Here is a 16,506-nt window from a genome sequence, read left to right on the forward strand (position 1 = left end):
GTCTGACCAGAATCTTATACACCCTCAGTAGTACAAACCTGCTCGTGTGTTCTAGCCCCCTCAAAATTAACGTTAACATTGCAATTGCCTTCCCAAGTGACAACCAAATCTGTATGTTAACCTTAAGAGAATCCTAAACTAGGACACCAACTAGGACACCAAATTCCATTTGTGCTTCAGATTTTCAAAGCCTTTCCTCATTTAGAAAATAATCCATGCCTCTATCCGTCCTGCCAAAATGCATAACCTCAAGCTTTCCTACATTGAATACTATCTTCCACTTCTTTGCCCACTCTCCTTGCCTGTCAAAGTCCTTCTGCAGCCTCCCCACATCCTCAACACTACTTCTCTCACCACCTATATTTGTGTAAGCTTAGCAACAATGCCCTCAGTTCCTTCATTCAGATTGTTAATATATAACATAGATTGTTTTGGTCCCACCACTGAACACTGGCAAAACTCCACGAGTCACTGGCTGCCACCCTGAAAAAAAAGATCCCTGTATCACCACTCACTTCTTTCTGCCAATCAACCAACCCTCTATCCATGCCAGTACCTTGCCCTTGGGCTCTTAGCCTATTTGGCAGCCTCCTGCACAGACTCTTGCCAAACGCCTTCTGGAATTTCAAACAGATCATGTCCACTGGCTCTCTTTTGTCTAACTTGCTTGTTACCTCCACAAAAAATTCTAACAGATTTGTCAGGCATGACATTCCATTGAGGAAGCCATGCTGACTCCATCCTAGTTTACCTTGCTCTTCCAAGTACTCTGCAATCTCACCCTTAATAATGGACTGCAAAATCTTACCAAGCACCGAGGACAAGTTAAACAGCCTGTAATTTCCCATCTTTTGCCTCTTTCCCTTCTGAAACAATAGTATTACATTAACTGTTTTTCAGTCCTAGTGATTCCTGAAATATCACCACCAAAACCTTCACAATCACCTCAGTAAGTCTCTTTCAGAACCTTGGGATGTAGTCCGGTTGATTTATCCACCCTCAGATCTTCCCACTTCTCCAGAATGTTCTTTTTTAGAAATATTACCAACTAGTCTACCCTCATATTTCACCTTCTCACCCTTTATTGCTTGATTTATTTGTCCTCTGCTGGTTTTTAAAGACTTTCCAAACCATCGATTTTCCCACTAATCTTCACAGCATTGTATCCTTTCTCTTTCACTTTTATGCTATTCTGACATGCCCTCCGTTGCCTCTTCTGTATTTAGTATGTGTCCTTGTCCTTGGAGTGAATTTCTGCTGTACCTTCTGAATTACCCCTAAAAACTGTTGTCATTATTGGTCCACTGTCTTCCCTACTAGGCTCACCTTCCTATCCACTCTGGCCAGCTCCACCCTTATGTCCTTGTAGTTATCTTTATTTAACTGTAATACCATTATATCTGATTCAAGCTTCTCCCTCTCAAACTGCAGGGGGAATCCTATCATTTTATGGTCATTGCCCCATGGGGGGGTTCCTTCAACTTTAGCTCCCTCATCAACTCAGCCTCATTACTCATCACCAAATCTGGATTCACTGTTCCCCAGTGGGCTCTACCAGAAGCTGCTCCAAAAAAACTATCTCAAAAACATTCCACAAATTCTTTATCTTGGGATCAACTCCCAAACTGGTTTTCTCAATCCACCTGCATATTGAAGTCCCCCATGATTATTGGAAAAAGCACCTTTCTTTTGTGACTTTTCCATCTCCTGGTTTATTTTCTGCCCCACATTCTAACTACTGCTCAGAGGCCTGTACACAATTCCCATCAGGGTCTTTTATCCTTTGCAGTTCCTCAACTCTACCCACACAGATTCTGTGCCTTCCAACTCTATATCACTTCTTGCTATCAATTTAATTTAATTTCTCATCAACAAGGTTACCCCACCGCCTCTGCCCACCTTCCTGTCCTTTAGATGGAAAGTGGGTCTTGAATATTTAACTCCCAGCCCCAATCCCCTTGCAGCCGCATCTCTGTAAGACTCATAATATCAAGTTTATTTACCTTGGTTTGTATACCTTGCACATTTATGTAAAATACCCTCAGTCCTGCATTGACTACCCTACTTCTCATACTTGTGCCCTTCACTGCTGTTCCTGAAGTTTCCTGACTTAGTCCATACTCTCTGCCTTATTACTTGTTCTGGAAACTTTAATAACTTCTGCTGAGCTCTCCCCCTTTTAATTAGTTTGATGTACTTTGACCTTCAGCTACCTCAGTTTGCAGTCAGTTCAACTACCTTATTCTGAATGCTTATGCATTAAGATACAAGGCAATTAATTTTGCTCTATTATCAAGTTTCACTGTATTTTTATTGTTCCTTGGTCCAAGGGCTCACTGCCTTTATTCCTGATGAAGGGCTTTTGCCCGAAACGTCGATTTCGCTGCTCGTTGGATGCTGCCTGAACTGCTGTGCTCTTCCAGCACCACTAATCCAATAATGATATCCAGTCTATCCCCTGCTTTTATTTTGTGGTAAAAATCAATCCCATCACTAACCTGCAATCCTATCTTCTCCTTTAACTTTGATTTTATAATTGTCTTTGTAACTGAATCCATTCCGCCACTATTTAGTTTAAAGTCTTAGTTACGTGATTCGAGGACACTGTCTCAGCATGATTCAGGTGGAGTTTGTCCCATCGGAATGGCTCCCTTCTGCCCCTGTAGTTATGCTAATGTCCCATGAATTTAAAGATTTTTCTCCTGAACCCATTTTTGAGCCATATATTTGCCTCTTTAATGTTGATGACCCTATGTCAATTAGTTCATGGCTTAGGTAGTAATCCAAAGAGTACTACCTTTTCAAATCTGCTGTTTAATTTATCCCCTCACTACTCATAATCCCTCAGCAGAACCTCTTTCCTCTTTCTACCTATATTGTTAGTATCTATATGGACCACAACAACTGGACTTTTTCCCTTCCCACTCTAAATTCTTCTCATCTGCCCATCTGCCATCCTTACCTGGTCTGGCCCATGTGTGACGACAATGTGTTGACTGTCAATTGTCCTGTCAATGGAAAGTTATTCAATAGCATCTCAAAACAAGTAAACCAGATGGACTATCCAGTATCAACTTAGGCATCTGAAACAATGGAAAACTTGCTCTGTCCATCCTGCACATCTTTCTATGTAATATCTGAGCACTAATGCCAAAATTAGGAAAGCTATCTTACAGACTAGTTAAGCAACAGCTGACATAGATATATTTAAAAACATACCTTGCTTGGGCATGTTCTGTCCCAACAGCAAGTCAGACTGAGCAGAGGTGGCAGCACAGTGATATATAATCAGGAGGGAGTTCCTCTTGTAGTCCCCAACATTCACTATGGACAGCATGAAGTGTCTTCACATCATACAGTCATAAAGCATGGAATCAGACCCTTCGGTCCAAAGAGTCCACGCTGACTATATTCCCAAACTTAGACCAGTCTCACCTGCTTGTACTTGACCCATGTCCCTCCAAACCTTTCCTATCCATGAGCTTATCCAAAAGTCTTTTAAGCATTGTAACTGTACCTGCATTCACCACTTTCTCTGGCTGTACATTCCATGCATGAATCACTCTCCGTAAAAAAGTTGCCTCTCATGTCCTTTTAAGTCTTTCTTCTCTCACCTTAAATATATGCCCCCCAGTTTTGAACTCCCCCACCCTGGGAAAAAGGCCTTTGTAATTCACTTTATTGATGCCCCTCATGATTTTATAAACCTCAATAAAGTCACCTCTCAATCTCCTACACTTCAGTGGAAAAAGTCCCAGTCTTTCTAGTCTATTTTATATCTCACACCTTCTATTCTCAGCAATGTCCTGGTAAATCTTCTCTGAACCCTCTTCAGTTTAATAATATCCTTCCTAAAACAGGGAAACCAGAACTGGACACAATATTCCATATGGAATCTCAACAATGTCCTGTATAACCTCAATATTATGTCCAAATTCCTATACTCAAAGGTCTGAGCAAAGAAGGAACATGTGCTAAATGACTTCTTAACCATCCCGTCTACTTGTGACACAAATGTTAAAGAATTATGTATCCGAATCCCTACATCTCTTTGTTCGAGAACTCTACCTAGAGACCTATTGCTAATAGTATAAGTCCGAGATAAAGAGAATGTATTTTATGTAGAGGGTTCTGAACCTTTAGAAATCTCCACCAGAGGGCTGGGGAAGCTCAGTTTTTGAGCTTGTTTGAGATAGTGATTGATAGTTTTCATATTACCAGTGGTATTAAGTTTATGAGGACAGGGTGGGTAAAAGGCATTGAAGTGTTTGATCAGTCGTGTTTGTTTTGGCTGAATGGCCTACACATGTTCGTTTTACTGATAGAAAATCAAACTGGTCAAATATAAAGGTCATAGCTGTTAGACTGGATCTGCAATAGATGTGTTTTTTTTGTCATACTGACCCTTATCCTGACTACTGCAGATGCATCTGACATGCCAGAATTGGTGAAATAACTGCACAGAGGCCAGTGTCCTGTCACCAAGTCACCCTTTATTTATTAGTGCACTGTACACTGACTGTGGCCAGCCAGCTCAGAGTCAGTCTCAACTGAGGAGATTCGAGTCTCCTGGTCATGTTTTTCTTTATTTTCTCCTTTTTTGAAAAAAGTGTATCAAAACTATACAAAATACTAATCGTGAACAATAATCAGCAGTTTGCAAGAAACAGCAATTTACAGGAGAAAGGAGTGGCAAGGCCAAACACCAATCCCCACCGTACAGTTCACAGGGAAATGCAGACAAACCCCAAATCCCATCTTATGTTATCAAAACGGAAACAGTAGGCAAACACATACAAACAGTCCGATCAACTGATCAATAAAACAGTGCGTATAACAAAGTCATCCCTGGCAACCTAGCACTTCCTGCCGCTACACCCGTTCCAGTTCTCTGTCAACCCCGTGCCCACTCCGGCTATTGGTCTACCCTGACACACCTTCCAGCCACGTCAAGGACAAAAACCTGTCCCATTCTCCACCGCCCAGCACCCCTACCAGTATCTAAAATTTTGCAACTGGTGCTGAACAATGTGCAAACACCCACTTTTATGACTTTATGATGGAGGAGTGGTCATTGATATAGTTGAAGATGATTGGCCCTAGGAAACTGTCCTGAGGAATTCCTGCAGTGATGGCCTAGAACTCAGTCAAATGGCCTCCAAATACCATAGCCGAGTTCTTTTGTGCTAGGGTGAACCCAACTAGTTGAGAATTTTCTCCTGATTCCCATTCTCTTCTGTGGTCTCCTTGATGCCAACTCTTTCAAACAATGCCAAGGTCAGTCACTTTCCCTTCTGCTCTTAAATTCAGGTTTATTTGTGGATTCCAATGGCTATATAGACAAATGCTAAGGCTCAAGGGCACTCCGAAGGTTCTTTGCAAATAGGACAGGATAATAAGTATGATTATATTTTAGATGTATTGATAGTTTAGGATTTTGTTCACCTTTTGCTTTTTTTGCCGCTGCTTCTGATCTGTATTCACTTTCTAAGAGGACCACACAGATTTTTTCATCTCATTAACATAAACTGAAGCTCAGGCCAAGATAGGTAATATTGTGGGACTAGAGGTAAGTGCTGTCATGATAGGATGACTGGCCTTCTTCTGTGTAGAATTAATTATATGACTCTGTGAAGTTGGGAATCTTGATGGTGGAGATCAGACACTCAGCTCAATGTTAAACAGGAAAGTGATGATACACGCAATGTGGGTCAGTCTCTGACAAAGGCCAAGAACTGGATGGCGTTGGTGACTAGGGAACAAAACATTGAATGGGAGTCAAAGACAATGGCTGTGGTCATTCCAATATTTAAGCAAAAGCAATTTCTAATTATCAGAATCTGAAACCACAGTAAGACAGCATATGGAGCAGGGCAATAACCTTTGCATAAAAGCTGTGTACACAGTATGGTGTGGGACACATAACCCTTCCATATAACATTTTATAATTCTGCTCAGAATATGTATTGCAGCATGAACCACTGGCAAGTTATTTTTCAATAGTCTGCCATAGGCAGGAATATTAAAAGTGGACAGGCAGGAGCCTGAAAGAACACAGCAAACCAGGCATTGACAAGAGGTACAGAAGTCAATGCTTTCGGTGTAACCCAATCGAAATGTCGACTTCTGCACCTCTGATACTGCCTGTCTTGCTGTATTCTTCTAGCATCCTACCTGTCCACTTTGGATTCCAGCATCTGCAGATTTTTTTTGTCTCTAACCAGGCAGGAATACTGACAGTTTTGGGGAACCTTCACATTTTTAACCATTTCAGAGGCCTCCTGGAAGCAGCTAGGTACTTCAGGAGACCCCATCAGTTATCCAAAGAAAAGTATGCTCTCATAGCAGAAAACAGTGCCCTTTTGTCCTCTGTGCTTTACATTCAGGTACCTACGCTTTAAAATCCACCCTTTTTGATGGCCTGCTGCAGCAGCAGTTCCTGTAAGGACCACAAGATAGGCTTCAATTAGATATGGCTCTCCTGAACACAGCTACCACTGATTGTTATAAATGCGAGAATCTATTGGTGTACAGTTTATTTTTCCTAAAGGTCTTGAGTAAGCATGTAGAATAGGATTAAAGTCTGGAATGACTGAAAAACCAAGATTTCAAAAACAGGTTGACTTAAAGGAATAGAAAAATCTTCAACATAATGTAATACTCGACATTAGTCAAATGGCACAAACTTAATCAAATGCAGGCATGAGAAGTATTAGTGTACAGAATACTTAGTGTAATATCTATTTTTAATTTTATAAAAACAATCCAAGTTTATAATGGAGGTCACTGTCAGTTGAAGAGATTCTATTTGTAACAAGAATATTATATCAACCCCATGTAAACAGGTCGTGTTGTACTCATATTAACTAAACATATTTTAAATTGTTTACATTGCACTGCATGAGTGCACCACAAAATAGTTTGACACAGATTTTGCCATCATATTGAGCAATTGTCAATGTTGTCAAATTGTTTTTTTTTAAATTGAGTAAGTCACCTGACTTTTGCATTAATTGCAAAGTCAATTTGCAAACATGTATTCACTTGTGTTGTTAAAAAAAGGCTGTGAAATAGATAGTAATAAAGCCTTTCAAAGCACCAAATAAATGAACTTTAAGTAAAAAGGACGGAAAGAAACTCAAAATGCAATTTATTATGTAGTTTCACCATGTGTAATGACATGGATCCAAGTCTTCTCGCAGTGGAAGGAGAGTGCATGCTGCTGACTGGGATTTGAGCCACCCAATTATATTTTATGTTACATCTTTGGACTTTCTGGTTCCAACTCCAGCTTGGAACCAAACATGAACAGCCTAATTAGGAGTGGTCAAGTGTAACTAAAATAAAGTGAAGACCCATCTCATTATTAGGGTCTGTCCTCAGCTCACGGACCTACAGAGTTTTTCAAATGACCTGTGAAAAGATGGCATTGAACAGCCTCCACCTCTCAGCAAATGCTCAACTCCACCCATACTCCTAAATGCTCACCTCTCTCCACCCCATCTCCATAAAAATGCTCACCCATCTAACCCACCAAGGATCATCTATCCACTACGTTCCTGACACTGCTCAACCATTCCAACCCGGCAATGTAACAGAAACTCATTCAGTTTTGCATAAAGCTGTCAAGTACTGTAATTGTTTTGGATAAATTATGGTGCTATGATAATTAGAATGACTAAGTACTGGACATGATTTTAAAATGGTATAAATATCTAAAATCAACAACAGTCAAAGAGACAGTCACTTCATGAGTTATGTCTCCTGAGTGCACATTTGCAGAATAAAACTGTTGTTTGTTCAGACCCTCAACTCTAATATCATTATGACTTAAACACTGCAATGGAGCAAACTACAGAAATGCAATTACCCAATACCAGTTGACTCTGAAACTGCCACTCAGTTAAACAGTAATTACCGATGGGCAACAAATGGGCCTTGCCAGTGACAACCATATCCCAAGCAAGAAAAAAAATCAGTGGCCGTACATCAATTTATCAGTTCTGAGACGCTTCTGTGTACAGGTATAATGTGTGTTTCATTAATGCAAATTTGCCATAACGTGATTGAACTGGGGACACTGAACTTTTAAAACATATGTTGGATGTAATGCAATTACATCACCAACACTTCAAGCGCAGTTTCACAAGAACGCAACCATCATGTTATAGAAGAACTACCTGTACCCAATAATGGTGATAATCATACTTCAAAATAACATTATCTAAAGTATATTGGGAAATCATAAGAGCTATACTAAATCACAATTCAAGTTTACTTGTCTGGAACATATGACCATGTGTAGGCAATTGAGCCAGTTAAGCCTGTGGCTGATCATCGACCTTCATGCCATTTTTCCAGCAATATATGCATATTCCTTGGTCATTCATCTCCAGAAATCTATTAACTTCCTTCTCAAATATGCTGAAGAATTGAATTTACACAGTCCTCTGCAGTAAGGAATTCCAAACATTCACCATCCTCTGAGTGATGAAATTCCTCCTCATCTCAAATTTTAAATAGCCTATATCTTAATCTAAGATTGTGTCCCCAGTTCCACAATTACCAACTAGTGAAATATCCTACCATCTAGTGAAATTTTTACAGAGTGTGACACTCTGTAAAAATTTTATAAGTTTCAATTAGATTACCTCTGAATCTTCAAAATGCTAGAGATTAGAGGCCTAGTTTCCTCAATCTCTCTTTATACAGTAATCCCACCATCCAAGGGATTAATCTGATAAATCTGTGTTGTACTCCCTCTTTGACAAGGGCAGCTTTTCTAAAATAAGGAGACTAGATCAGTATTTAACACTCCAGGTGTGGTTCTACGATAGCATTACACAACTGCAGAAAGACATCTTTACAGCTGAACTGAAATCCCCTTACAATGAACACCAACATACTATTTGCCTTCTTTATTGATTGTTGCCTCTGCATGCTAGCTTTTAGTGAGTCGTGAACAAGGACATACAGATCCTTTGGGCACCAACAATTTCCAACCTTTCACTATTTCAGAAATATTAGTTTTTCTGTGTTTTTGTCCCATTTAGTCACACCATTAATTTAGCCTGTCCATGTCTGTTTGAAGCCTATGCACAACTTACAATTCTACCCAGTTTCTGTCATCAGCAAATTTGAAGATATTACAAATGGTAACTTCATCCAAATCATTGGTGTTAATTGTAAGCAGCTGTGACCTAGCACTGAGTCTTGCTATTTCCCATTAGTATTGGTAAGGTAATGTTCTGGGAACCAGTGTTCAAAACCCACTATGGAAGATGGTGGGATTTGAATCCAATAATGATCTGGAATTAAAAGTCTAATGATGACCATAAACCACTAGCAATTGTTGGGGAAAAACGATCTGGTTCACGAATGCCTTTTAGGGAATGAACAAGGGTAGGCCATTCAGCCCCTCAAGACTGTTCCACAACCATTTAATGAGATCATGCCTGATCTGTAGCCTAACTCCAAATACCTGCCTTTCGCCCATATCTCTTCATACTTTTACTTAACAAAATTTGTCAATCTCAGATTTAAAATTAACAACTGATCCAGCATTTGCTGCCATTTGTGGAAGATAGTTCCATACATCTACCGCACTTTTTGAGTAGAAGTGCTTCCTAACTGTCCCTTGAACAACTTGCCCCCCTAGTTATAGAATCCCTAACCAGTGGAAGTACTTTATCTACCTTATCTTTTCCTGTTAATACCTTGAAGACTTTGATCAGATCACCCGCTTAACCTTCTAAACTCTAGAGAAAACGAGCCTAATTTGGATAATTTCTCCTCATAATTTAATGCCTGAAGCTATCATTCTTGAAACCTACGCTGTATTTTCCATCAAGGCCAATGTATTGCTACCTGTCCTTACCTGCCATCTTTACCTGGTCTAGCCTACATGTGACTCCAGACTCGCAGCAATGTGGTTGCCAGTTAACTGCCCTCTCGTCAATTAAGGATGGACAATAATTGCTGGCCAAGACAATGATGCCTCCATCCTGTGAAGATTTTTTTTTAAATCCTCAAATTCAAGAAGCTTTAACTAGCTTCATAACCATGATTTGTCTTTCATAAATACAAGTTGACTCTGCCCATTTCTAAATGTCTGGTTATCACATCATTCATACCATATGCTAACCATATTTTTCCTGCATTGATATCAAACTAAAAAATCTGTTGTTATCCATTCTTGCTGTCTCCCTCCCTTCTTGAATAGTGGAGTTGTATTTGCCATCCTACAAAATTTTATCACCGTTCCTTCAGTCGCTGAGTCAAAATAGAATAGGTTTGCCCCACTGAGGTAAGGAAGGGATAGTAGGGAGAAGGAACCTTGGATGACAAGAGATGTGGAACATCTAAAGAAGAAGAAGGAAATGTACTTAAAGTTGAGGAAGGAAGGATCAGACAGGGCTCTAAAGGGTAACAAGGTAGTCAGGAAGGAACTGAAGAATGGACTTAGTAGAGCTAGAAGGGGGCATGAAAAAGCCTTGGTGAGTACAATTAAGAAAAGCCACAAGGTGTTCTACACTTATTTGAGGAACAATAGGATGACCAGAGTGAGGGTAGGGCTGGCCAGGGATAGTGGAGGGAACTTGTGCTTGGAGTCGTAGGAGGTAGGGGAGGTTTTTAATGCTTCAGCATTCACCATTCAGAGGGACATTTGTGAGGACAGCGTGAAACAGACTGATATGCTTGAACAGGTTGTTATTAGGAAGAAGAATGAGCTGGAAATTTTGAAACTCATAAGGGTAGTTAGATTCCCTGGGCCAGACAGAATACACCAAGGTTACTACAGGAAGTGAGAGAAGAGATTGCTGCACCTTTGGTGATGATCTTTGTGTCCAGATGATTGGAGGGTAGCAAATGTTATTCCCTTGTTCAAGAAACGGAATAGAGATAACCCTGGGAATTACAGACCAGTCAGTCTTACGTAGGTGGTTGTTGGACAGGAGTTTTACAGATAGGATTTATGATCATTTGTAAAATCATAGTTTGATGACAGATGGTCAGCATGGCTCTGTGAGGGACAGGTCATGCCTCACAGACCTTCTTGAATTCTTTGAGGATGTGCCAAAATACATTGATGAAAGAAGAGCAGTGGATGTGGTGTATATGGATTTTAGCAAGGTGTTTAATAAGAGTCCCCATGGTTGGCTCATTCAAATAGTAAGGAGGCATGGGATACAGGGAAATTTGGCTGCCTGAATACAGAATTGGCTGGCCCCTAGAAGACAGAGGGTAGTGGTAGAAGGAAAGCTTTCAGAGTCGGGAGTATGATGCTGGAAGAGCACAGGTCAGGCAGCAGGAGATTCGACGTTTCAGTCATAAGCCCTTCATCAAATGAGGCTTCAAGAAAGTATTCAGCCTGGAGCACAGTGACCAGTAGTGTTCCAGAAGGATCTGTTCTGGGACTTATCTCTTTGCGATTTTTATAAACTTCTTGGAAGAGGAAGTGGATGGGTGGGTTAGTAATTTTGCTGATGACATGAGGTTGGTGGAGTTGTGGATAGTGTGGAGGGCAGTTGTAGATTGCAACGGGACAGTGACAGAAAGCAGAGCTGGGCTGAGAAGTGGCAAATGGAGTTCAACCTGGAAAGGTTTGAAGTGATTCATTTTAGAAGGTCAAATTTGAATGCAGACTACAGGCTTAAAGGTAGGATTCTTGGTTGTGTGGGGGAGCAGACGGACCTTGGTGTCCATGTCTATAGATCCCTCAAAGTTGCTACCCAAGTTGAGAGGGTTGTTAAGAAGGTGTATGGCGATTTGGGTTTCATTAGCAGGGGAATTGAGTTTAAGAGTCGCGAGGTTGTGCTGCTGCTCCATAAGGCCCTGGTCAGACCACTCTTAGAATATTCTGTTCCGTTCTGGTTGCCACATTATGCGAAGGATGTGGAAGCTTTAGAGAGGGTGCAAAGGAGATTTACCAGATGCTGCCTGGAATCGAGGGCATGTCTCATGAAGAAAGGTTGACGGAGCTAGGGCTTTCTCATTTGAGAGAATAAGGATGAGAGGTGACTTGATAGAGATATACAAGATGTGGATCTCATCAACAGATGCCTAAGGGAGAGACAACGGAACGAGGACATGCCGCAACCCAAAGGACTAGCCACACTACCATACATCAGGAGCATTTCTGAACTGACAGCGACCACTAGGACTCATAACAGCACACAAACCAACAGCCACACTCAGACAACAACTCACCAGAACAAAGGACCCGATACCCAACATGAGCAAAACTAATGTAGTGTACAAAATCCCATGCAAGGACTGCAGAAAACACTACATCGGACAAACAGGAAGACAGTTAACGATCCGTATACACGAACACCAACTAGCCACAAAATGACACGACCAGCTATCCTTAGTAGCCACACACACAGACGACAAGCAACATGAATTCGACTGGGATAACACTACCATTATAGGGCAAGCCAAACAGAGAACAGCCAGGGAATTCCTAGAGGCATGGCACTCATCCACAGACTCTACCAACAAACACATCGACCTGGACCCAATATACCGGCCACTACAGTGGACAGCTCGAACTGACAACTGGAAGCGGCAGAGACAGGCCACTATAAATGCCGGAGGAAACAGCACAGAAGCGCTTCACAGGAGGCTCCCAAGCACTGAGGATGTCACCTAGACAGGGGACGAAACATTTGCAAGACAAATTCCCAGCTCGGCGAACAGAGCCACAACAAGATGTGGAGAGGCATAGATTGAATGGATTCCCAGGGTGGAAATGGTTATCACAAGGGTGCATAATTTAAGGTGATTGGAGGAATGTTTATGGGAGATGTCAGAGGTAGGTTCTTTACACAGAGAGTGGTGAGTGCATGAAATGCACTACCAGGAATGGTAGTTGAGTTAGGTATATTAGGGACATTTAAGCAACTCTCGTATAGGCACATGAATGGTGGTAAAATGTAGGGTGTGTAGGTTAGTTCGGTTTTAGAGTAGGATAAACGGTCGGCACAACATCGAGGGCCAAGGGGCCTATACTGTGCTGTAAAAAAAACTTGGAATTCCTTCCCCAATAGCATTTCGGATCAACCCATAGCAAGTATATTGCAGTGTTGTGGGGAAAATCATCAGTCTTGGAGACAGAGTTGAAGTTCAATGACAGAGTTTATTGCACAAGGAAATTCCGGAGCTCCAGGGAGAGAAAGACACCAACAGCACAGAAGTCAGTTGCGAGTATTCTCTTGACCCAGAGCACATGTCAAGAAATTTTTATACATCTTGTGATACAATAGGTCAGTGATGAGATTATTGTCTTTGTACATGGTTTGTTTATATTAATTGTTACAGAATCATTGATACATTTCAACGCAGTCATTGTCAGTTTCAGAGTAGACATTGTCAGTTTCAATGTCTGCATGGAATTCCATTGCTGTAGTAATGGGTACTAATTACTTTTCCAGAGAAGGACAATTAGTGCAGCTCTGGCCATTAACATTTTGTATTGGGTCTGTATCAAGTTGTTAGCATTTCTGTAAGAGGTGCTGGCTGGACCCAGACACTTCGGCAGGCAGTTTTCGTATCTGCTCATATTAGCCTTAAACTAATCAAGTGCATTGTGCCGGCATCTGGTGGCCTCAGGCTGTGTTTATATCTACTCTGCTGTTTCTCTCCATGTTGTGATCTGGAAGTCATCTTATGTGTCCAGTTAGCCAACTGATGGCTCAGCGGCCATCTTGTGTGTCCATGTGCCTAGTGTCACCCTGCCCCATGCCATCTCCCTCTTCAGCAGCAAATCATGAAGGGACAGGCAAGCTGGCCAGCCAGAGATGCCTACATCCTACAAATGGATAAAATATTAAGACAATCACCTTTACACCCGCTATTCCTGTGGTCATCTCCTTCAACACTATGGGATGTAGCTCATTTGATCCAAATGATTTATCAAGCTTCAAACCAGTTAACCTTTCAAGAACTATCACTTGACTAATCTTTAGTTTCACAAGTCCTTTGATAGCCTAAAATTTATGGGACATTATCATCCTTCGTGTTGACAAGTACAAATTAATTGTTTAGATTCTCTGCCATTTCCCTGTTTCCCAATATAAATTCACCTATCTCACATAAAATTGCAGCATATAGGTGAATTCACAGATGATTTCATTAATGGCCTTTACAGGCTATTGGAGAGATGTGACCATGGTGACTTAAAGTCTGAGTTCATAAAAGACCAAATTAGTGAAACTCTCCAATAGAGATACTAGAAAATCTTTACACAGGAATTCTGAGTAAAATGGTGTACATTGTCTTTTGCATCACTCAAAAGTTGAAAGAGGTTAAACAACAAAAGGTGAAGGAGAAGACTGTATAATATTTTGCTGGGCTTTGTAACTTTATAAAGCAGAAAATCCTGGAGCTAGTTACATAGGATTTAGATGTAGTTTTGTGACATCCATGAGAGGGCAAACTGTGCTAATCGTGGTTTGGCTAAAAGGTTTTCCATTCCAATCAAAAATGAAGAGCTTCCAGATTCCAAGTGACAACAAAGTTCAAGACAAAGTGTAAGCAAGGAGGCAGCAGCCGAAGTAACCACACCAATCATCAGGATGTACAGTAGTAGACAGAGGTGCCAGGGACTGATATCATGGCCCCTGGTGCTGGTCCTGGCCCTGACTCCCAGCCATGCCCCAAACCAATCACAACAGCCTCACCACCAATGTAGGCAGCAAGGACCCATCCTGATTCTAACACAACAACCCGACATGTCAATTTTGCACAACAGCAGCCCCTCCCCCAGGATCCCTAGTCCCTGATGCATTCCCACACCATCCTTCACCCCATCCCAGTGAATGGAAGTATCTACAACTCAATTTAATCAGTTTGCTAAACTCAACATTGGACAGGTATCTGCACAGACTTGAGGCCAGCCTTTTGGGGCTGAGGTTATTAGGATGGCACATGGTCAAGCAAAATGTTCAACCTTCCCACCTTTTCCTCATTAATAAAACCTAGAATACTGCATGCTTTATTAACTGTTCTCCATCTAGCCTAAAACCTTTAATTACTTGAGAAAATCCAGATCTCTCACTCCTGCTAGCCTTTAGAATGGTTTATTTTATATTATCGTCCCATGTTCTACCAAAATATGAACCTCATACTTACCTATACTGAACTTAATCTATCACAAATCTCTGTCAACTTGTCAATATCCTTTTGAAGTTCTAACCTCATAGTTTTCAATGCTTCTACTAGATCACTTCTGGTTTGAAATAACCCATGTACTCAGTAAGCAATTCAGTATATCCATACATGTACATTTTAGTACCATTCACAATCTCTCAGATACTGAAGCAGACCAGATCCAAATACAACAAAATCTATACAATAGCCAGGCTTGCGCTGATGAGTCTCAAGTAACATTAACACCACACAGATGCCAGGCATTGACCATCTCCAATGAGATAATCCACCCACTGCCTCTTGACATTCAGTGGTCCCCCACTAACAACATCCTAGGGTTACCATTGACCAGAAATTCAACTGGCTTTAAGAGCAGGTAGAAGCTATGAGTACTGCACAAAGTAACTCATGTTCTGACTTGCCAAAGCTTGTCCACCATCTACAAGGCACAAGTCAGGTTAATGGAATACTCCTCACTTGGCTGAATGAGTGCAGCAGCAAGAGCACTCAAGAAGCTTGACACCATCCAGGGCAAAGCAACCCACTTGACTGGCACCACATCCACTTCCTCCACCACTGAAACTCAGTAGCAGCAGTGCGCATCTGCCAGACGCACTGCAAAAATTTACTAACAATCCTTAGACACCTTCCGAACTATGGTGACTTCTGTCTAGAAGAACAAGGGTAGTAGATGTATGGGTACACCACCACCTGCAAATTCCCCTCTAAGCTACTCAATCTTGACTTGGAAATATATCACTATTCCTTGACTGTCACTCCTTTAAAATTCCTGGCACTTTCTCACTATAATATTGTGGGTCTACCTACAGAATAGGGACAGCAGTGTTTCAAGAAGACAACTTGCCATCACATTCCCATTGATTAACTTTGGTTAACTAGGGAATTGGCAATAAACTTTGGCCCAGCCAGCAATGCCCATGTCCCAGGAATGAATTTTTTAAAAGGTTTCAAAAGCGAGACCCTGGCTTTGAGATGGTGCGGTTCAGAAAAGTGTGATATAAAGACAAATCTTTCTCTTATTAGAAACGTTTATGTTTATTTTTCAATAAGTGAGAAGCTCTGAGAGAGCTGAGAAATACTTGGCGCAGACAGAACTGGAATGATTCAACAACTGGAACTAGTTGAGCAGCAAAAAAGCCACGTCACCATAAAGGGATTTCCTCATACTGTGGGGAGGGAAGCATTAAGGAGCCGGATCCATCAGAAGTTGTAGGAAGGTAAGTATTTCAGAGAAACGGTGGGGAGAAGAGCATCAGGAAGCGGAGGAAGTATTAAGGTCTTGCAACACTCCTGTCAGTCAGAACTCGCTGATACTGAGACTGGGAAGTACTA

This window comes from Chiloscyllium punctatum, chromosome 3 (assembly GCF_047496795.1).
Source record: "Chiloscyllium punctatum isolate Juve2018m chromosome 3, sChiPun1.3, whole genome shotgun sequence".
NCBI classification, from domain to species: Eukaryota; Metazoa; Chordata; class Chondrichthyes; order Orectolobiformes; family Hemiscylliidae; genus Chiloscyllium; species Chiloscyllium punctatum.